Raw genomic sequence first — 23,835 nt, 5'->3', positions numbered from 1 at the left:
GAGGTACAGGGGAGATGCAGGTCTAATAAATAGAATAGAATATCTGCGCCAGGTGTGTTTCTCTGCATTGGTGTCTCATCACAGGCCCACCAGTGTATGTGTGATCTTTGACTCCTGCCAGTTCACAAGCAGGCGGCCAGGAAACGGTTTCAGCCTATCAACCACTGAGGAGATAAAGCCTTTGTATAAGGAATGAGGAAGCAATGAACACATTCAGCCTATCACAGGAGTAGCCCTGAGTGTTCCGAATTATAATTTCTTCATGTCACTGTACATTATTGAGCCCAAGTAGCTCGCCGTGATCGTATAATGGTTAGTACTCTGCGTTGTGGCCGCAGCAACCTCGGTTCGAATCCGAGTCACGGCATTGTGGTTGGCAATGTCACGGCAGTTGGGTTTTTCCTTTACAGAATTCCCAAATGTACCAGTTGTTTTTGTAAAATGTCTATTAAAAACAGATCCTTTTCAATATTTAAACGATCTAACGACAAATTATTTAAACACACATGATTATAAGATGTAGGTATACTGTACATACTGACATAAATTATCGTTCTTGAACATATTTGCGGTAAGGGGAGCGGACCTCTCCCCCAGGCCAATCAGAATGCAGATGAATGCAGTTGCAGTTGAGTGACCTGTCTTGTGGCTGTCTACAGGGAATGCACATATGTAGCTGTCTCGCAGCCCAATCCAGACGTCAATTGAAGACAGGTTTTCATGCAAATAGAGCAGTAAGTGCAGAGAAATGCTCACTCTCTAAAAATGGAATTTATACAATAGTAAGATTAAATCCAACCTCACCGGTAGATAGGATTTATCAATAAATAAATAAAGCTTCTCCTCTCTGATATGGAATTACCCCCCAAAAAGTATAAGGGAATACCCAATGCTAACCTATGAGAGGGGCAGACCTCACAGTAGTGAAAAATGTAATAGACTGTTTGATACTACTAGGACATACAAACTACCACAGTACATGTCTTACCTTTTACTTACATAGCATGATGCCCCTAGGACTACCTAGGGCCTACCTTAGGGGTTACTGATATGTAATAAAATTGAAGTTTAAGGCTTGGCAAGTAGTTTTAAATGCCAAGTCGAAGTGGCAGTACACTGCAGCACAGGCACTGCAGTAGCAGGCTTGAGACAGGGTTGAAATGCTATTTCTTTGGGCGGCACAATCAGTCCCTGGGTATATGGTATACCACTTTACAAGGGGCTTTCAAGTAAATTAAATCTGTCAGTCAGGTATACTCCAATTATACACATGATTAGGGAAGAAGCACGTGCACTTCAGCACTGATTAGTAGCGATAAAGTGATCAGAGCCCTAAGGCCAACAAAAAGATACAGCAAAATGCGGAGGTGAAAAGCAATAAGGTGGGGTTGGGACCACCTTAAGAATGCAAGGTCTAACAAAAACGAACTAAGGATAACATGAGTAAAACATCAGGTTTCTCTACAGCATTTGGGGAGACAAGTGGGCCTTCTTTTATCTTCCATAAATGCAATCTTTCCCGGACCCCTTTATTATATAGCTCTTCAAGGAAAAAATATAAAGCACTTACAAAGGAGCCTCAAATACTCAAAGATGGTAGACTTCTGTAATATGGGCCATATACTAAAAGCAGCACGAAAACAGAGTGCAATAGGGTCCAAAAAACTTGAGTGACCCATGAGAGTATGCATGCAAGCCTAAGGTATTCCAAACTAGAGATATACGCATGCAATTTTTGTTTTTAGGAGAGAATGTGCCTGCTGAAAAAAACATTATTTTTAAAAAGTGCATTGCAGAATATCAGGAATTTGCTGTGGGACACCTTGAAAAATTGCATACAGATTATGTGCACACGCCTTACAGTCAGTTGTTGTGGCCGAGTGGTTAAGGTGATGGACTAGAAATCCATTGGGGTCTCCCCGCGCAGGTTCGAATCCTGCGGACAACAAGAATCTTTTTAACATCGGCTACAATTTCAGAAGTTAACCTTTAGTATTTCTTCCATGTCAGTTTTATAAATAGGTGGCTTATTTTGGTGTCACTATTGCCATATCACATATTTATTATCGCTCCCCCTTTCATATCTTTGCTATAACTCTCGTCCTTCATTAGCGCTGGTGCAAACACTTCAAATTATTATACCCTGGCTCTCTCGGTCATACCTGTGCATGCACTTGAAACTTATTTATTTATTTAAAGTTTTATATAGCGCGAACAAGACCCGTGGGTATCAGAGCGCTTCACATAAAAGTAGTTTAAATATTAACAAGAAGATAACCATTAAACAAACAAATAGATATGAGGTAGAAAGTTATATGGCTATAGTGAGTGCTTAAGTAACTACATTCCACTCAGGTTCGTCGATTATAATACAAATTAACTCTACAACATGAGGTTATGTCATTTGTCCTTTTTGTCATACCTATGAGGTAGCGGTTATATAGTTTCAGGATGTGAGATAGTTGTATGAATTAGTTTTGACAAGAGGTAGCAATTGGTATACAGTTTAGTTACAAAAGGAAAGTTGACAGTATCAGACCATCATTATCTTTCATCTATTTCACGGCAGTCCTTCCCTTTCTGCTAGCATTCGATCTCATAGTGAGACATAACCTTGTCTATATAAGGTATTTACTCATTAAGAAGCTCTTCACTTCTCGCTTAAATTTTGAGGTATTAGGAATCTTCCTAATGCTTGGAGGCAATGAATTCCAAATCCTGGGGGCAGCTCCTGAGAACGCTCTGTCATAAGTTTTTTTCTTTCTGAATATGGCTGGGCACAGCACCAACTCTTTGGCACTCCTGGCTGGTCTGTTGCCTCCTGATAGCTCAATTTTCTTGGATTGGTATCTAGGAGTATTGTAGTGGAGTGCTCTGTGGGTGATACATGCTATCTTTAGTTGAATTCTGGCCTCATAGGGTAGCCAATTCAACGCTTTCAGGTGAGGGGAGATGTGGTCAAACTTCCTAGATCCGGTGATGAGTCTCGCCGCAGCATTGAGGCAGGCTTTTAGTGGTGCTGTGGATATTTTTGGTAGACCTGCTAAGGTGGTGCAACCATATTCAATCCTAGAGATGACTAAAGATTGGATTGCCAGTTTCAGATCTGCTTCAGAGATGAATGGTTTCAATTTTCTTAGGTAGTTCAGGTGGAAGCGGGCGTTTTTTGCCATTGAATTAATATGAGTTTTCATGTCAAGACTCTCGTCTAAAGTGATTCCTAGCGACTTAGCTGAGTTGACTAGAGTCGGGGTGCAGTTGAGCGCAGTCACCAACTTGGTCCATTCCTTTATTTCCGTAACGCACTTTGGTGGAGAGATTAGTAAGAATTCTGTTTTTTGAGCATTTAGCTTCAGAAGATTGGTAGTTAGCCATTGCAATGCCCTTTTTAATATTTCATTCATTCGCTCAATGTCTTCAAGGGAGGTGATCTTTATATATATTTGCGTGTCATCCGCATACATATGATAAGATACCTGTGAGTTACTGAGAATTGTTGTAAGAGGTTCAACATACAAGTTAAACAGATCAGGGGATAATGTCGATCCTTGTGGGACTCCAATTGAGTTAGGGCAGGATGGTGAAATTGAATGATTGACCAGGAAACGTTGTGTTCTGTTCCGTAGGAAAGATTCGAACCATTTCAACACATTTCCAGACACTCCCATCCTGTCTTGTAGCCTGGCCAGTAAAGCTTCGTGATTTACTGTGTCAAATGCCGATGACAGGTCCAGGAGAATTAGCAAGCATGCTTGATTTCGATCAAGAGCCAGTAGCGCGTCGTCGACAATATGGAGGATCGCTGTTTCCGTGCTATGCCCTGATCTGAATCCTGATTGGCAATCATCTAGTAGGGAAAACTTGTTGATGTGTTGGCTCAGCTGGCCCTGCACGCATTTCTCAATTAGTTTGGCCAATAGAGGGACGTTGGTTACTGGTCAAAAGTTGTTCGGGTTTGTAGCATCTGCAGTAGGTTTTTTGATCAATGGAACAACTTGACCAGTTTTTAGACAGTCTGGGTGGGTCCCTTGTGACAGTGATGCATTTATTATTTTGGTCCAGATTGGCACCACAATGTGGCTGATTTCTCTTAAGCATTTCGCAGGTAGGGGATCTTGGTAGTGGTTGTTGGGTTTGATTTTTCACGAGCATTTTGGCGATCATGTTCTGATTGTATAATTCGAATATGTCCCAGTTTACATTGTTTTTTGTTGTGCTACACACTGTAGTCGAATTGGGATCGTTCGTAGTCAGTGGTTGAATGGGGAGGTTATTTGCTGCGCTTAAGAGCTCCGTTTCCAGCGCTTTGGTTTTTCCGTGAAAAATATAGAAAATTCCTCGCTACTTATGGATGTTTTTACGTTTTCATGCGCTGTTTTGGTTAGTTTGTTTGATTGTTGTTTCAGGATTTCAAACAGTTTCCGTGGTCTGTTTTTGGCATTATCCAGTTCCGATCTTATGAATTCCTTTTTGGAGTTGATGATCTTTTTGTTATATTGGTTTCTAATTTTTCTGAGGGCTTTCAGCTCAGGGGATGAAGGGTTTTGTCTCCATTTTCTTTCGGCCATTCTTAGTTTGCGCCTATCTTCGTTCAATGATCCGTCAAACCATGGATTCTTCGTCTTTTCCGTTATTCTTTTTAGTTTTAATGGCATGGTGTTGTTGACGATGTTCCCGATTGAGGTTATATAATGCTCTGTCAACTCGTTTGCATTCTGTAAGTTGCTGGGTGGCTTTAAGTCACTCTCACAGCTTTGTACTAGTACTTCAATATTAGTGTCTCTAGTGTCTCGGATCCATTTTTTAACATTGGCAGGTTGAACAGTCTTGCCCTTTTTCAATATGGGTATCCGGAATGTTATTGCATAGTGGTCCGACCAGTCACATGGGGCTATTGAGAGGATTGATGTATTTTTGATATCTGAAATAATCCAGTCAAGTGTTGCTCCTTTTGAGTGTGTGGGTTCTGTGCATGCTTGGTTGAGTTTTAGCTCAACAAGGAAATCCTTAAGCGTGTTGACTAGCTTGTCATTGCAGTCGTCCCAGTGTAAGTTAAAATCTCCTAAGAATATGTTATTGGCATTCGTGTTAGAGTTGATCATAATAATCTCCATTTACTGTTCTATGAACTTAGCGTTCTCTCCTGGTGGGTGGTAAAACGCATGTAGATTGCATCTTTGATTCGTTGCTGATTTTATATTGAGACCTAAGTATTCGCAAGATTCTAGAGGGTCAGATTGAATTTGATTGACCTCTATCTCTGATCGGTGAATGCAGGCAATTCCTCCTCCCGTCTTTATAGGTCTATCTAGTCTCACAATGCTATATTCAGGTGGTACTAAGAGATCCATGGTTGGGGATGATGATTCCGATAGCCACGTTTCTGTAAGAATTGCCAGATCAATTTCTTTGTTGATGATGAGGTCTGCTATGTCTGACGCATGTTTTGTAGCCGATCGACAGTTGAGTAGGAGGCATGTCAGTTGTTTCCCAGGGTTCTTAATCTTCAGCGTTTCGTGTTCGGAATTAAGCAGGACTTGTTGTAAGTTGTTATGGTTAAGTTTCCTATCGTTCTTTCTTGATGTTCTTTTAGGGTCAATCGGAACTGTTTTGATGTTCTCCTCTTCTTCATGATCAGGCGATTCATAGGATTAGAGTAAGGCAATGGCATCTTCCTTCGACAGGGCCTTCGTCCTTTTTGGTCGGTTGTTCCTATTCGCTAGTGATATGTCAATTTCTTTGCTCTTTCTATGTATGGAGTGTACAAGATCTTGAATATTTGTGATCTTAGAATGGGTGCTTGCTGTCATTTCCAGTATTTCTTTCATCGCTTGTAGAGTACTAATTGTGATTTGTGTCATGTTGCTGACTAGTTTCTGAAGATCATTAGTAGCCTTCTGGTTCCTGATTAGTTTCTTGGGGATGGTTAGCCTGTGTGTCCAGGGGTTGTATGTCGCTTTTCTCGGTTTTCGATCTTTTCTTAGTGCCTCAGTCATTTCCTGTATATCCTCTGTTTGGTCGTCTGTTCCATTCCTTCTTGGGATGTTGTGTGAGTTGTCTGAGTTATGTAAAGATAGGAGAGTTTTTGTAGGTGAGGTTCTACCTGGTTTTAGTATAGTATTAGCGGTAGGTAGCGCACGGTTGTTGTCTCCTATCTTATCTGTTTCTTAGTTTACATCGAGTGGTTCACTCGGCACCACTGTGTGTTCTGCGTGGGAAGGCTCGGTGTTTGGAAGCGGTGTCGACTCTTCTCTTTGGAGTTGGTCTTGTTCTTTATTCTCAAGACTCGTCGATCTTCCTGTCCGTTCTGTCTTATTTTTCGATATAATCTCTCCTGTTTCAGTTTTCTTTCCAGGTTTAGTAGCTGGCTCCACGCAGCCTCCCGTTCGATTGATATAAATCGTATCATGAGTGGCTTCTGGTGGGGTTGGGTGTATTTGGTGTCTTAAGCCCTCTAGTGATTCTTTTATAGAAGGGAATATCTTGTCGAACTTCATGAGTTCACTGTTCGCTGCCTGTATCAGCACTATTCCGGTTTTATATATGGTGATGCATAGTTCTGCTCTGCATCTTCTTGATGGTGAGGTCATTATTTTTGTGCCATGTGGGATGTTTTTCGTACCTTTTATGTTGAGCGTCCTTGTGAAGGCATTGCGCCATTTAGCCGTTTTATTAGTGTAAAAGATCAAGTCATGCGTTATAGTGCCTTTATCTGAATTAAAGTATGGGTCGGCGAACAGTGAGTCCGCGTTTTTCTTCAGGGTATTGTGCTTACATTTTTTGGCTCAGTTTTTAGATAAATCAGATGGATATTTTATGACCTGGGCGTTTGAGTCGTCTCGGTACCTTTCGCCCATATTTGATTCGTGTTATAGATCTTATGGTGGCTTTTCTCTATAAGTCTCTTATATGTTCCAGGGGTTAGAGTTAAATCGTGGCATGCATAGATATCTCATTAGGTAAATTTTTCTTCAAAGGTAGTGTTAAATCCAAGTTTATCTATTATTAGTAATTTCCTTCTAATATAGTAGTCATGCCAGTTTCTCTTCCAGTTAATTTTCTTGGCACTTTGTTAGTTGTGATTTCAGGTAGCAGTAATTATACAGCCCTTATTGTGCTCTAAAACGTTTGAAAACTGGGTATTACAAAATGTCCGCCGTTTTGGTGCTTACTATAGGCAGGGGCTTTTTCTCTTTTCATTCTTTCTTTCAATTAGTCCATTTTCCATTTCTTGTCTCGACTTGGACTCAGTTATAGGCTCCTTCTTCTCTGTTTAGACCCTATTTGTCCCTTTTCCCTTTCTTGCCTCTTGGTTGTTTACTTCCTGCAGAGAGAGGAAGGACTACTTGTGTCTCAAGCGGCCGCCATTTTAAAGTCAGGCGCGCCGCTTCGAGTGCTGCCACAATAGTTTTCTTTCCCTTTTATTCCTCCTCCCTGCTATGCCTCTCACCCGCGGGTTCTCGCCATCTCCTGTAAATCTCGACGTCGCTCCTCCGCTCCCGCTCACCGCCTCAGGCCACCTTCGCGTTGTCCGTGTTCTCTCTCCTCTCCTCTCCTCAGCTAGCCTTGGTCTCCTGTCTCCGGTCTTAGCGATGGGTTGCAGACACCATCGGCGCCAGGTACTCTCGGCGAACAGCGCCTCCGCACCTCCAAACTTACTTTACCAATAAAAGAAGCAAATAGAGAAATAAAATAAAAGTGCTAGCTGGATTAGGCAAACACACTTCATAAAACTGCATTTTCTTTTCTATTCTCCCCCGTGTTACAAGCTTAACTGCTCCCTGTGTAATTTCTCTTAATCTGCTGTTCCTGGATCAGAATTTCATCTACAAGCTCTTTCTGTGTTTTTCCTAGTCTTTTCTTTCCCTTTTCTTAGATTTGTAACTGTTCCTTTACGTGCTCTATTTAGGCGCCATTAATCTCATTTGAGCTCCTTGTACCTGCTGCTGTTTTCTCCACACCTCATACTGTCTTTTCCCTCTTTCTCTCTTTCTCTGCGGTTGGTGGCTACTTTCCAAAGCGTCTGATGCCCCAATGTTCCTTCGTCTTGTTGTCAGACGTGAATTTGAAAAGCAACAAAATTAACAAGACTTTACCACTCACACATGGCAGAAGTTTATACTTTAATTCAATGAGCTAAGAAAAGTGTGTTGTGGGGCCCCTACGAGCCATGGTGCTTGCTTCATCATAATTAGGCATGCAGTCATTAGCCACAGCTCTGATTATGGGTCACTGAGGTCAGTTTCAATAATTCCTCAAAAACCTAACCATGCAGTCCCCCCTAACTGTGTAGTTATCTTGCTTTACTGCTGTTTGTGTGATTAGCTGGGAGGAGCTCACGGCAGCATCCTCCCAATAAAAGTGTAGATGGACCACTCCTTAACTCTTTCTTGCTTAACATACAGATGACTTGAGGAGGTACAGGGCAGATGCAGGTCTAATAGACAGAATAGAATATCTGCGCCAGGTGTGTTTATCTGCATTGGTGTCCCATCACAGGCCCACAAGTGTATGTGTGATCTTTGCCTCCTGCCAGTTCACAAGCAGGCTGCCAGGAAACGGTTTCAGCCTATCAACCACTGAGGAGATAAAGCCTTTGTATAAGGAATGAGGAAGCAATGAACACATTCAGCCTATCACAGGAGTAGCCCTGAGTGTTCCGAATTATAATTTCTTCATGTCACTGTACCTTATTGAGACCAAGTAGCTCGCCGTGATCGTATAGTGGTTAGTATTCTGCGTTGTGGCCGCAGCAACCTCGGTTCCAATCCGAGTCACGGCATTTTGGTTGGCAATGTCACGGCAGTTGGGTTTTTCCTTTACAGAATTCCCAAATGTACCAGTTGTTTTTGTAAAATGTCTATTAAAAACAGATCCTTTTCAACATTTAAACGATCAAAAGACAAATTATTTAAACACGCATGATTATAAGATGTAGGTATACTGTACTTACTGACATAAATTATTGTTCTTGAACATATTTGCGGTAAGGGGAGCGGAGCTCTCCCCCAGGCCAATCAGAATGCAGATGAATGCAGTTGCAGCTGAGTGACCTGTGTTGTGGCTGTCTACAGGGAATGCACATATGTAGCTGTCTCGCAGCCCAATCCAGACGTCAATTGAAGTCAGGTTTTCATGCAAATAGAGCAGTAAGTGCAGAGAAATGCTCACTCTCTAAAAATGGCATTCATACAATAGTAAGATTAAATCCAACCCCACCAGTAGATAGGATTTATCAATAAATAAATAAAGCTTCTCCTCTCTGATATGGAATTACCCCCCAAAAAGTATAAGGGAATACCCAATGCTAACCTATGAGAGGAGCAGACCTCACAGTAGTGAAAAATGTAATAGACTGTTTGATACTACTAGGACATACAAACTACCACAGTACATGTCTTACCTTTTACTTACATAGCATGATGCCCCTAGGACTACCTAGGGCCTACCTTAGGGGTTACTGATATGTAATAAAATTGAAGTTTAAGGCTTGGCAAGTAGTTTTAAATGCCAAGTCGAAGTGGCAGTACACTGCAGCACAGGCACTGCAGTAGCAGGCTTGAGACAGGGTTGAAATGCTATTTCTTTGGGCGGCACAATCAGTCCCTGGGTATATGGTATACCACTTTACAAGGGGCTTTCAAGTAAATTAAATCTGTCAGTCAGGTATACTCCAATTATACACATGATTAGGGAAGAAGCATGTGCACTTCAGCACTGATTAGTAGCGATAAAGTGATCAGAGTCCTAAGGCCAACAAAAAGATACAGCAAAATGCGGAGGTGAAAAGCAATAAGGTAGGGTTGGGACCACCTTAAGAATGCAAGGTCTGGGGAGGAGCCTAGCCTAAATCCGAGATGGCCGCCTGATCCCTCGGCTCCGCCGATCCCTCCGCTTTTCTCCCGGCCCGCGATTTCTCCTGCTGTCCATCCTGTCTTCAAACTGCATTCTCGGGACCGGGAGACGATTTGGCATCCAGCGGTGTGCTTCCCTGCTCGTTCCGTGAAGCAGAAGTACCGGGACGCCCTTGTCTCCCCCTCGGCGCTGGCGGCAGAGGGACGTTTCCTTTGTTCTCGACATGGCCGGCCATGTTTGCACTTTTTACGGATCTTGCCACGGAGACGATCTGACCGGCGGGGAAAAGTAGCGGCGCTGTGTTTACCGCTGCGGGGCTCAGCTTAGCCTTGATTGATCTTGTGCCTTGATACTGTTGGGGTCGGCAGTGCAACAGTGTATCTGCGCCTTGGTTCATGCTTGGCGCAGCTGGCTCGCTACTCTCCGACGGCGAAGGGGTGGAAGCCATACTGCTGACTGTGCCCCTTGCTCCTGTGATTCTTCCGGGCTGCTGCCGGAGAGATGCCCTGCTGTTCCTGCTGTATTGGCGCCGTGCGTGGCACCGGAGTGGCGTGTGCTGCTTCTGTGCTCCCTGAAAACGCACATCCTGTACCCGGACTGGACGTCTACCTAGATGGGAGAGACGGTGGTGACCGGCCTCGAGAGCTGCGACCCTGTTACGAGCCCTGTGTGCAGAGACCTGCTGCCCGGTACACCTCTGCGTTACCATTTAGTGTAGGAGACATCATGCGGGCATTGAGCTCTTTCCGATCTGAAATGCTGGACAATGCCCGGGACTTAATTGATCGCCTTGATGTTAATGCTTCCTATGCTACTCCGGTGGTCTTTGATGGCGCCCGTCTGCAGGACACTTCTCCACATCCTGACCCCGATCACAGTGGGGAGCCTACCCAGTTGTGTCCAGATAACCTGGGAGTGAGTGAGACTGGTGATGTTCCGGCGCGGATTGACATGAAGGAGCGGCTACCTGTGGACGAGGGTCCTGAGGTGTGGCTGGTGAGCCGTCCTCAGACGCCATGTTTGGTTTTTCCTTTGTGTTCGGCTGGTGTCGATTGCAACTTTCTCCTGAGGCGGATGACTTTGTTTTGGCAGACTGATTTGAGTGCTCTGAACCAACGTGGGGTCCCCCTTCCTATCATCGTTGCTCGCAGGACTTTGGTGTGGACATGCTCTGATGGGCGGCGTTATACCCTGCCGGGATCGCTCCGTCTATCTCTCCAGTTCAATATGGCCACTGTACAACCGGACCACGTCGGTGCCCCAGATCGCAGGGGCCAGGGCTGAAGATGCTCCTACTATCCTGATTTGCGGTAGAGTGTACTGTCGGGGTTGCAGGACATAAACTGTGGAGTTGGTTACTTGTGTTTCTCTATGGTTCGGGGTTCCGGGAATGGGTGGCCGAGGGTTCACAAGCTGGTTGTTTCTTTGATTGATCTTAGCTGTTGGGGTGGAGGTTTGGTGCGGGTTGGGGGGTCAGAGATTAAGTGGTATTGGCCCTCCTCCGGTCTTAGATGTTCTATGGGAGGTTTGGATTAGGATACTCTTTTCTTCCTACCTTTATTTCAGGTATTACTGTATTTCTTTTTCTTTCTCTTCTCTCTTTTCTTGTCCTATATTTCGGGTTTATTGGGCGACAGACACACTGCTGGGGGGGGGGGGGGGGGGGGGGTAGGCCGTAGCCTCTGCATGCGTGTAGGGTGGGGGGTTAGGGGATGGGTTTTTAGTTTGTTTCAGTTTCTATGGTGCCTTGTTTCTCTTCGTTTCTTTTCGTCTTCTTTATTCTATCTTGGGTCCGTGTTTGGGAATGCTAGTGGGCGGGTGGCGGTGGACATTGTCTACTATGTTGGATCTGATACCCTGTTGCAAATACTTTGAGCCGCCATTCCGCCTGGGGGGACTTGACTTTTAGTTTGTTGCCTAGGTGGTGAATTTGTCGCTACTGTCACGCTGTGCCTGCACGGACTCCGCCTTTTTAGTATATAGTTTATGTTTTAAAATGCAAATTGGGAATGTCGAACTTAATAGTTGCAACAAAAACATTGAAAATTAACCTTCATTGCTCCTGGGACATGGTATCACGATGGTCTACAGTGTAACCTTTAAATGCCTGCCTATGTATAATGTGATACTGTGTCGCCGTATTGCGCGCTCTGGTGCTTCAACAGTATTCGTGGCCGGCCTGATGGTTGTAGGCCCGTACTTGTTCTGTTCTTAATGCACAATAAAGGTTTTCAAAAATTAAAAAAAAAAAAAAAAGAATGCAAGGTCTAACAAAAATGAACTAAGGATAACATGAGTAAAACATCAGGTTTCTCTACAGCATTTGGTGAGACAAGTGGGCCTTCTTTTATCTTCCATAAATGCAATCCTTCCCGGACCCCTTTATTATATAGCTCTTCAAGGAAAAAATATAAAGCACTTACAAAGGAGCCTCAAATACTCAAAGATGGTAGACTTCTGTAATATGGGCCATATACTAAAAGGAGCACGAAAACAGAGTGCAATAGGGTCCAAAAAACTTGAGTGACCCATGAGAGTATGCATGCAAGCCTATGGTATTCCAAACTAGAGATATACGCATGCAATTTTTGTTTTTAGGAGAGAATGTGCCTGCTGAAAAAAACATTATTTTTAAAAAGTGCATTGCAGAATATCAAGAATTTGCTGTGGGACACCTTGAAAACTTGCATACAGATTATGTGCACATACCTTACAGTCAGTTGTTGTGGCCGAGTGGTTAAGGCGATGGACTAGAAATCCATTGGGGTCTCCCCGCGCAGGTTCGAATCCTGCCGACAACGCGAATCTTTTTAACATCAGCTACAATTTCAGAATTAACCGTTAGTATTTCTTCCATGTCAGTTTTATAAATAGGTGGCTTATTTTGGTGTCACTATTGCCATATCACATATTTATTATCGCTCCCCCTTTCATATCTTTGCTATAACTCTCGTGCTTCATTAGAGCTGGTGCAAACGCTTCAAATTATTATACCCTGGCTCTCTCGGTCATACCTGTGCATACACTTGAAACTTACTTTACCAATAAAAGAAGCAAATAGAGAAATAAAATAAAAGTGCTAGCTGGATTAGGCAAACACACTTCATAAAACTGCATTTTCTTTTCTATTCTCCCCCGTGTTACAAGCTTAACTGCTCCCTGTGTAATTTCTCTTAACCTGCTGATCCTGGAAGAGAATTTCATCTACAAGCTCTTTCTGTGTTTTTTCCTAGTCTTTTCTTTCCCTTTTCTTAGATTTGTAACTGTTCCTTTACGTGCTCTATTTAGGCGCCATTAATCTCATTTGAGCTCCTTGTACCTGCTGCTGTTTTCTCCACACCTCATACTGTCTTTTCCCTCTTTCTCTCTTTCTCTGCGGTTGGTGGCTACTTTCCAAAGCGTCTGATGCCCCAATGTTCCTTCGTCTTGCTGTCAGACGTGAATTTGAAAAGCAACAAAATTAACAAGCCTTTACCACTCACACATGGCAGAAGTTTATACTTTAATTCAATGAGCTAAGAAAAGTCTGTTGTGGGGCCCCTACGAGTAATGGAGTAATGGTGCTTGCTTCATCATAATTAGGCATGCAGTCATTAGCCACAGCTCTGATTATGGGTCACTGAGGTCAGTTTCAATAATTCCTCAAAAACCTAACCATGCAGTCCCCCCTAACTGTGTACTTATCTTGCTTTACTGCTGTTTGTGTGATTAGCTGGGAGGAGCTCACGGCAGCATCCTCCCAATAAAAGTGTAGATGGACCGTTCCTTAACTCTTTCTTGCTTCACATACAGATGGCTTGAGGAGGTACTGGGGAGATGCAGGTCTAATAAACAGAATAAAATATCTGCGCCAGGTGTGTTTCTCTGCATTGGTGTCCGATCACAGGCCCACCAGTGTATGTGTGATCTTTGACTCCTGCCAGTTTACAAGCAGGCAGCCAGGAAACAGTTTCAGCCTATCAACCACTGAGGAGATAAAGCCTTTGTAAAAGGAATGAGGAAGCAATGAACACATTCAGCCTATCACAGGAGTAGCCCTGAGTGTTCCGAATTATAATTTCTTCATGTCACTGTACGTTATTGAGCCCAAGTAGCTCGCCGTGATCGTATAGTGGTTAGTACTCTGCGTTGTGGCCGCAGCAACCTCGGTTCGAATCCGAGTCATGGCATTGTGGTTGGCAATGTCACGGCAGTTGGGTTTTTCCTTTACAGAATTCCCAAATGTACCAGTTGTTTTTGTAAAATGTCTATTAAAAACAGATCCTTTTCAATATTTAAACGATCTAATGACAAATTATGTAAACACACATGATTATAAGATGTAGGTATACTGTACTTACTGACATAAATTATCGTTCTTGAACATATTTGCGGTAAGGGGAGCGGAGCTCTCCCCCAGGCCAATCAGAATGCAGATGAATGCAGTTGCAGTTGAGTGACCTGTGTTGTGGCTGTCTACAGGGAATGTACATATGTAGCTGTCTCGCAGCTAAATCCAGACGTCAATTGAAGACAGGTTTCAATGCAAATAGAGCAGTAAGTGCAGAGAAATGCTCACTCTAAAAATGGCATTTATACAATAGTAAGATTAAATCCAACCTCACCAGTAGATAGGATTTATCAATAAATAAATAAAGCTTCTCCTCTCTGATATGGAATTACCCCCCAAAAAGTATAAGGGAATACCCAATGCTAACCTATGAGAGGGGCAGACCTCACAGTAGTGAAAAATGTAATAGACTGTTTGATACTACTAGGACATACAAACTACCACAGTACATGTCTTACCTTTAACTTACATAGCATGATGCCCCTAGGACTACCTAGGGCCTACCTTAGGGGTTACTGATATGTAATAAAATTGAAGTTTAAGGCTTGGCAAGTAGTTTTAAATGCCAAGTCGAAGTGGCAGTACACTGCAGCACAGGCACTGCAGTAGCAGGCTTGAGACAGGTTTGAAATGCTATTTCTTTGGGCGGCACAATCAGTCCCTGGGTATATGGTATACCACTTTACAAGGGGCTTTCAAGTAAATTAAATCTGTCAGTCAGGTATACTCCAATTATACACATGATTAGGGAAGAAGCACGTGCACTTCAGCACTGATTAGTAGCAATAAAGTGATCAGAGTCCTAAGGCCAACAAAAAGATACAGCAAAATGCGGAGATGAAAAACAATAAGGTGGGGTTGGGACCACCTTAAGAATGCAAGGTCTAACGAAAACGAACTAAGGATAACATGAGTAAAACGTCAGGTTTCTCTACAGCATTTGGTGAGACAAGTGGGCCTTCTTTTATCTTCCATAAATGCAATCTTTCCCGGACCCCTTTATTATATAGCTCTTCAAGGAAAAAATATAAAGCACTTACAAAGGAGCCTCAAATACTCAAAGATGGTAGACTTCTGTAATATGGGCCATATGCTAAAAGCAGCACGAAAACAGAGTGCAATATGGTCCAAAAAACTTGAGTGACCCATGAGAGTATGCATGCAAGCCTATGGTATTCCAAACTAGGGATATACGCATGCAATTTTTGTTTTTAGGAGAGAATGTGCCTGCTGAAAAAACACATTATTTTTAAAAAGTGCATTGCAGAATATCAGGAATTTGCTGTGGGACACCTTGAAAACTTGCATACAGATTATGTGCACACACCTTACAGTCAGTTGTTGTGGCCGTGTGGTTTAGGCGATGGACTAGAAATCCATTGGGGTCTCCCCGCGCAGGTTCAAATCCTGCCGACAACGAGAATCTTTTTAACATCGGCTACAATTTCAGAAGTTAACCTTTAGTATTTCTTCCATGTCAGTTTTATAAATAGGTGGCTTATTTTGGTGTCACTATTGCCATATCACATATTTATTATCGCTCCCCCTTTCATATCTTTGCTATAACTCTCGTGCTTCATTAGCGCTGGTGCAAACGCTTCAAATTATTATACCCTGGCTCTCTCGGTCATACCTGTGCATGCACTTGAAACTTACTTTACCAATAAAAGAAGCAAATAGAGAAATAAAATAAAAGTGCTAGATGGATTAGGCAAACACACTTCATAAAACTGCATTTTCTTTTCTATTCTCCCCCGTGTTACAAGCTTAACTGCTCCCTGTGTAATTTCTCTTAACCTGCTGTTCCTGGAAGAGAATTTCATCTACAAGCTCTTTCTGTGTTTTTTCCTAGTCTTTTCTTTCCCTTTTCTTAGATTTGTAACTGTTCCTTTACGTGCTCTATTTAGGCGCCATTAATCTCATTTGAGCTCCTTGTACCTGCTGCTGTTTTCTCCACACCTCATACTGTCTTTTCCCTCTTTCTCTCTTTCTCTGCAGTTGGTGGCTACTTTCCAAAGCGTCTGATGCCCCAATGTTCCTTCGTCTTGTTGTCAGACGTGAATTTGAAAAGCAACAAAATTAACGAGCCTTTACCACTCACACATGGCAGAAGTTTATACTTTAATTCAATGAGCTTAGAAAAGTGTGTTGTGGGGCCCCTACGAGCCATGGTGCTTGCTTCATCATAATTAGGCATGCAGTCATTAGCCACAGCTCTGATTATGGGTCACTGAGGTCACTTTCAATAATTCCTCAAAAACCTAACCATGCAGTCCCCCCTAACTGTGTAGTTATCTTGCTTTACTGCTGTTTGTGTGATTAGCTGGGAGGAGCTCACGGCAGCATCCTCCCAATAAAAGTGTAGATGCACCGTTCCTTAACTCTTTCTTGCTTCACATACAGATGGCTTGAGGAGGTACAGGGGAGATGCAGGTCTAATAAACAGAATAGAATATCTGCGCCAGGTGTGTTTCTCTGCATTGGTGTCCCATCACAGGCCCACCAGTGTATGTGTGATCTTTGACTCCTGCCAGTTCACAAGCAGGCGGCCAGGAAATGGTTTCAGCCTATCAACCACTGAGGAGATAAAGCCTTTGTATAAGGAATGAGGAAGCAATGAACACATTCAGCCTATCACAGGAGTAGCCCTGAGTGTTCCGAATTATAATTTCTTCATGTCACTGTAAGTTATTGAGCCCAAGTAGCTCACCGTGCTCGTATAGTGGTTAGTACTCTGCGTTGTGGCCGCAGCAACCTCGGTTCGAATCCGAGTCACGGCATTGTTGTTGGCAATGTCACGGCATTTGGGTTTTTCCTTTACAGAATTCCCAAATGTACCAGTTGTTTTTGTAAAATGTCTATTAAAAACAGATCCTTTTCAAGATTTAAACGATCTAATGACAAATTATTTAAACACACGATTATAAGATGTAGGTATACGGTACTTACTGACATAAATTATCGTTCTTGAACATATTTGCGGTAAGGGGAGCAGAGCTCTCCCCCAGGCCAATCAGAATGCAGATGAATGCAGTTGCAGTTGAGTGACCTGTGTTGTGGCTGTCTACAGGGAATGCACATATGTAGCTGTCTCGCAGCCCAATCCAGACGTCAATTGAAGACAGGTTTCAATGCAAATAGAGCAGTAAGTGCAGAGAAATGCTCACTCTCTAAAAATGGCATTTATACAATAGTAAGATTAAATCCAACCTCACCAGTAGATAGGATTTATCAATAAATAAATAAAGCTTCTCCTCTCTGATATGGAATTACCCCCCAAAAAGTATAAGGGAATACCCAATGCTAACCTATGAGAGGGGCAGACCTCACAGTAGTGAAAAATGTAATAGACTGTTTGATACTACTAGGACATACAAACTACCACAGTACATGTCTTACCTTTTACTTACATAGCATGATGCCCCTAGGACTACCTAGGGCCTACCTTAGGGGTTACTGATATGTAATAAAATTGGAGTTTAAGGCTTGGCAAGTAGTTTTAAATGCCAAGTTGAAGTGGCAGTACACTGCAGCACAGGCACTGCAGTAGCAGGCTTGAGACAGGTTTGAAATGCTATTTCTTTGGGTGGCACAATCAGTCCCTGGGTATATGGTATACCACTTTACAAGGGGCTTTCAAGTAAATTAAATCTGTCAGTCAGGTATACTCCAATTATACACATGATTAGGGAAGAAGCACGTGCACTTCAGCACTGATTAGTAGCGATAAAGTGATCAGAGTCCTAAGGCCAACAAAAAGATTCAGCAAAATGCGGAGGTGAAAAGCAATAAGGTGGGGTTGGGACCACCTTAAGAATGCAAGGTCTAACGAAAACGAACTAAGGATAACATGAGTAAAACGTCAGGTTTCTCTACAGCATTTGGTGAGACAAGTGGGCCTTCTTTTATCTTCCATAAATGCAATCTTTCCCGGACCCCTTTATTATATAGCTCTTCAAGGAAAAAATATAAAGCACTTACAAAGGAGCCTCAAATACTCAAAGATGGTAGACTTCTGTAATATGGGCCATATACTAAAAGCAGCACGAAAACAGAGTGCAATAGGGTCCAAAAAACTTGAGTGACCCATGAGAGTATGCATGCAAGCCTATGGTATTCCAAACTAGAGATATACGCATGCAATTTTTGTTTTTAGGAGAGAATGTGCCTGCTGAAAAAAACATTTTTTTTAAAAAGTCCATTGCAGAATATCAGGAATTTTCTGTGGGACACCTTGAAAACTTGCATACAGATTATGTGCACACGCCTTACAGTCAGTTGTTGTGGCCGAGTGGTTAAGGCGATGGACTAGAAATCCATTGGGGTCTCCCCGCGCAGTTTCGAATCCTGCCGACAACGAGAATCTTTTTAACATCGGCTACAATTTCAGAAGTTAACCTTTAGTATTTCTTCCATGTCAGTTTTATAAATAGGTGGCTTATTTTGGTGTCACTATTGCCATATCACATATTTATTATCGCTCCCCCTTTCATATCTTTGCTATAACTCTCGTCCTTCATTAGCGCTGGTGCAAACGCTTCAAATTATTATACCCTGGCTCTCTCGGTCATACCTGTGCATGCACTTGAAACTTACTTTACCAATAAAAGAAGCAAATAGAGAAATAAAATAAAAGTGCTAGCTGGATTAGGCAAACACACTTCATAAAACTGCATTTTCTTTTCTATTCTCCCCCGTGTTACAAGCTTAACTGCTCCCTGTGTAATTTCTCTTAACCTGCTGTTCCTGGAAGAGAATTTCATCTACAAGCTCTTTCTGTATTTTTTCCTAGTCTTTTCTTTCCCTTTTCTTAGATTTGTAACTGTTCCTTTACGTGCTCTATTTAGGCGCCATTAATCTCATTTGAGCTCCTTGTACCTGCTGCTGTTTTCTCCACACCTCATACTGTCTTTTCCCTCTTTCTCTCTTTCTCTGCGGTTGGTGGCTACTTTCCAAAGCGTCTGATGCCCCAATGTTCCTTCGTCTTGTTGTCAGATGTGAATTTGAAAAGCAACAAAATTAACAAGCCTTTACCACTCACACATGGCAGGAGTTTATACTTTAATTCAATGAGCTAAGAAAAGTGTGTTGCGGGGCCCCTACGAGCCATGGTGCTTGCTTCATCATAATTAGGCATGCAGTCATTAGCCACAGATCTGATTATGGGTCACTGAGGTCAGTTTCAATAATTCCTCAAAAACCTAACCATGCAGTCCCCCCTAACTGTGTAGTTATCTTGCTTTACTGCTGTTTGTGTGATTAGCTGGGAGGAGCTCACGGCAGCATGCTCCAAATAAAAGTTTGGAGGGACCATTCCTTAACTCTTTCTTGCTTCATAAACAGATGGCTTGAGGAGGTACAGGGGAGATGCAGGTCTAATAAACAGAATAGAATATCTGCGCCAGGTGTGTTTCTCTGCATTGGTGTCCCATCACAGGCCTACCAGTGTATGTGTGATCTTTGACTCCTGCCAGTTCACAAGCAGGCGGCCAGGAAACGGTTTTAGCCTATCAACCACTGAGGAGATAAAGCCTTTGTATAAGGAATGAGGAAGCAATGAACACATTCAGCCTATCACAGGAGTAGCCCTGAGTGTTCCGAATTATAATTTCTTCATGTCACTGTACGTTATTGAGCCCAAGTAGCTGGCCGTGATCGTATAGTGGTTAGTACTCTGCGTTGTGGCCGCAGCAACCTCGGTTCAAATCCGAGGCACGGCATTGTGGTTGGCAATGTCACTGCAGTTGGGTTTTTCCTTTACAGAATTCCCAAATGTACCAGTTGTTTTTGTAAAATGTCTATTAAAAACAGATCCTTTTCAATATTTAAACGATCTAACGACAAATTATTTAAACACACATGATTATAAGATGTAGGTATACTGTACTTACTGACATAAATTATCGTTCTTGAACATATTTGCGGTAAGGGGAGCGGAGCTCTCCCCTAGGCCAATAAGAATGCAGATGAATGCAGTTGCAGTTGAGTAACCTGTGTTGTGGCTGTCTACAGGGAATGCACATATGTAGCTGTCTCGCAGCCCAATCCAGAGGTCAATTGAAGACAGGTTTTCATGCAAATAGAGCAGTAAGTGCAGAGAAATGCTCACTCTCTAAAAATGGCATTTATACAATAGTAAGATTAAATCCAACCTCACCAGTAGATAGGATTTATCAATAAATAAATAAAGCTTCTCCTCTCTGATATGGAATTACCCCCCAAAAAGTATAAGGGAATACCCAATGCTAACCTATGAGAGGGGCAGACCTCACAGTAGTGAAAAATGTAATAGACTGTTTGATACTACTAGGACATACAAACTACCACAGTACATGTCTTACCTTTTACTTACATAGCATGATGCCCCTAGGACTACCTAGGGCCTACCTTAGGGGTTACTGATATGTAATAAAATTGGAGTTTAAGGCTTGGCAAGTAGTTTTAAATGCCAAGTCGAAGTGGCAGTACACTGCAGCACAGGCACTGCAGTAGCAGGCTTGAGACAGGTTTGAAATGCTATTTCTTTGGGCGGCACAATCAGTCCCTGGGTATATGGTATACCACTTTACAAGGGGCTTTCAAGTAAATTAAATCTGTCAGTCAGGTATACTCCAATTATACACATGATTAGGGAAGAAGCATGCGCACTTCAGCACTGATTAGTAGCGATAAAGTGATCAGAGTCCTAAGGCCAACAAAAAGATACAGCAAAATGCGGAGGTGAAAAGCAATAAGGTGGGGTTGGGACCACCTTAAGAATGCAAGGTCTAACAAAAACGAACTAAGGATAACATGAGTAAAACATCAGGTTTCTCTACAGCATTTGGTGAGACAAGTGGGCCTTCTTTTATCTTCCATAAATGCAATCTTTCCCGGACCCCTTTATTATATAGCTCTTCAAGGAAAAAATATAAAGCACTTACAAAGGAGCCTCAAATACTCAAAGATGGTAGACTTCTGTAATATGGGCCATATACTAAAAGCAGCACGAAAACAGAGTGCAATAGGGTCCAAAAAACTTGAGTGACCCATGAGAGTATGCATGCAAGATTATGGTAATCCAAACTAGAGATATACGCCTGCAATTTTTGTTTTTAGGAGAGAATGTGCCTGCTGAAAAAAACAATATTTTTAAAAAGTGCATTGCAGAATATCAGGAATTTGCTGTGGGACACCTTGAAAACTTGCATACAGATTATGTGCACACGCCTTACAGTCAGTTGTTGTGGCTGAGTGGTTCAGGCGATGGACTAGAAATCCATTGGGGTCTCCCAGCGCAGGTTCGAATCCTGCCGACAAGGAGATCTTTTTTTAACATCTGCTACAATTTCAGAAGTTAACCTTTAGTATTTCTTCCATGTCAGTTTTATAAATAGGTGGCTTATTTTAGTGTCACTATTGCCATATCACATATTTATTATCGCTCCCCCTTTCATATCTTTGCTATAACTCTCGTCCTTCATTAGCGCTGGTGCAAACGCTTCAAATTATTATACCCTGGCTCTCTCGGTCATACCTGTGCATGCACTTGAAACTTACTTTACCAATAAAAGAAGGCAATAGAGAAATAAAATAAAAGTGCTAGCTGGATTAGGCAAACACACTTCATAAAACTGCATTTTCTTTTCTATTCTCCCCCGTGTTACAAGCTTAACTGCTCCCTGTGTAATTTCTCTTAACCTGCTGTTCCTGGAAGAGAATTTCATCTACAAGCTCTTTCTGTGTTTTTTCCTAGTCTTTTCTTTCCCTTTTCTTAGATTTGTAACTGTTCCTCTACGTGCTCTATTTAGGCGCCATTAATCTCATTTGAGCTCCTTGTACCTGCTACTGTTTTCTCTACACCTCATACTGTCTTTTCCCTCTTTCTCTCTTTCTCTGCGGTTGGTGGCTACTTTCCAAAGCGTCTGATGCCCCAATGTTCCTTCGTCTTGTTGTCAGATGTGAATTTGAAAAGCAACAAAATTAACAAGCCTTTACCACTCACACATGGCAGAAGTTTATACTTTAATTCAATGAGCTAAGAAAAGTGTGTTGTGGGGCCCCTACGAGCCATGGTGCTTGCTTCATCATAATTAGGCATGCAGTCATTAGCCACAGCTCTGATTATGGGTCACTGAGGTCAGTTTCAATAATTCCTCAAAAACCTAACCATGCAGTCCCCCCTAACTGTGTAGTTATCTTGCTTTACTGCTGTTTTTGTGATTAGCTGAGAGGAGCTCACGGCAGCATCCTCCCAATAAAAGTGTAGATGGACCGTTCCTTAACTCTTTCTTGCTTCACATACAGATGGCTTGAGGAGGTACAGGGGAGATGCAGGTCTAATAAACAGAATAGGATATCTGTGCCAGGTGTGTTTCTCTGCATTGGTGTCCCATCACAGGCCCACCAGTGTATGTGTGATCTTTGACTCCTGCCAGTTCACAAGCAGGCGGCCAGGAAACGGTTTCAGCCTATCAACCACTGAGGAGATAAAGCCTTTGTATAAGGAATGAGGAAGCAATGAACACATTCAGCCTATCACAGGAGTAGCCCTGAGTGCTCTGAATTATAATTTCTTCATGTCACTGTACGTTATTGAGCCCAAGTAGCTCGCCGTGATCGTATAGTGGTTAGTACTCTGCGTTGTGACCGCAGCAACCTCGGTTCGATTCCGAGTCACGGCATTGTGGTTGGCAATGTCACGGCAGTTGGGTTTTTCCTTTACAGAATTCCCAAATGTACCAGTTGTTTTTGTAAAATGTCTATTAAAAACAGATCCTTTTCAATATTTAAACGATCTAACGACAAATTATTTAAACACACATGATTATAAGATGTAGGTATACTGTACTTACTGACATAAATTATCGTTCTTGAACATATTTGCGGTAAGGGGAGCGGAGCTCTCCCCCAGGCCAATCAGAATGCAGATGAATGCAGTTGCAGTTGAGTGACCTGTGTTGTGGCTGTCTACAGGGAATGCACATATGTAGCTGTCTCGCAGCCCAATCCAGACGTCAATTGAAGACAGGTTTTCATGCAAATAGAGCAGTAAGTGCAGAGAAATGCTCACTCTCTAAAAATGGCATTTATACAATAGTAAGATTAAATCCAACCTCACCAGTAGATAGGATTTATCAACAAATAAATAAAGCTTCTCCTCTCTGATATGGAATTACCCCCCAAAAAGTATAAGGGAATACCCAATGCTAACCTATGAGAGGGGCAGACCTCACAGTAGTGAAAAATGTAATAGACTGTTTGATACCACTAGGACATACAAACTACCACAGTACATGTCTTACCTTTTACTTACATAGCATGATGCCCCTAGGACTACCTAGGGCCTACCTTAGGGGTTACTGATATGTAATAAAATTGGAGTTTAAGGCTTGGCAAGTAGTTTTAAATGCCAAGTCGAAGTGGCATTACACTGCAGCACAGGCACTGCAGTAGCAGGCTTGAGACAGGTTTGAAATGCTATTTCTTTGGGCGGCACAATCAGTCCCTGGGTATATGGTATACCACTTTACAAGGGGCTTTCAAGTAAATTAAATCTGTCAGTCAGGTATACTCCAATTATACACATGATTAGGGAAGAAGCACGTGCACTTCAGCACTGATTAGTAGCGATAAAGTGATCAGAGTCCTAAGGCCAACAAAAAGATACA

The 23,835-nt window shown here is 42.5% G+C and overlaps 5 non-coding genes across 5 annotated transcripts; all 5 read left to right on the top strand.

The window, feature by feature from the left end:
* The first annotated feature begins 295 nt into the window (after positions 1-295).
* TRNAH-GUG (transfer RNA histidin (anticodon GUG)) lies at positions 296-367 on the top strand. Its single transcript has one exon. It is a non-coding gene; the product is annotated as a tRNA-His (tRNA).
* A 1,499-nt stretch (positions 368-1,866) lies between these two features.
* TRNAS-AGA (transfer RNA serine (anticodon AGA)) lies at positions 1,867-1,948 on the top strand. The gene has a single exon. It is a non-coding gene; the product is annotated as a tRNA-Ser (tRNA).
* Positions 1,949-12,574: 10,626 nt separating this feature from the next.
* Positions 12,575-12,656, top strand: TRNAS-AGA (transfer RNA serine (anticodon AGA)). The gene has a single exon. It is a non-coding gene; the product is annotated as a tRNA-Ser (tRNA).
* A 1,296-nt stretch (positions 12,657-13,952) lies between these two features.
* TRNAH-GUG (transfer RNA histidin (anticodon GUG)) lies at positions 13,953-14,024 on the top strand. Its single transcript has one exon. It is a non-coding gene; the product is annotated as a tRNA-His (tRNA).
* An 8,752-nt stretch (positions 14,025-22,776) lies between these two features.
* TRNAH-GUG (transfer RNA histidin (anticodon GUG)) lies at positions 22,777-22,848 on the top strand. Its single transcript has one exon. It is a non-coding gene; the product is annotated as a tRNA-His (tRNA).
* The last annotated feature ends 987 nt before the right edge of the window (positions 22,849-23,835 follow it).

The sequence above is a fragment of the Lissotriton vulgaris genome, chromosome 1_1, assembly GCF_964263255.1.
Source record: "Lissotriton vulgaris chromosome 1_1, aLisVul1.2, whole genome shotgun sequence".
NCBI lineage: Eukaryota > Metazoa > Chordata > Amphibia > Caudata > Salamandridae > Lissotriton > Lissotriton vulgaris.
This window is presented reverse-complemented; position numbering and strand designations above follow the sequence as displayed.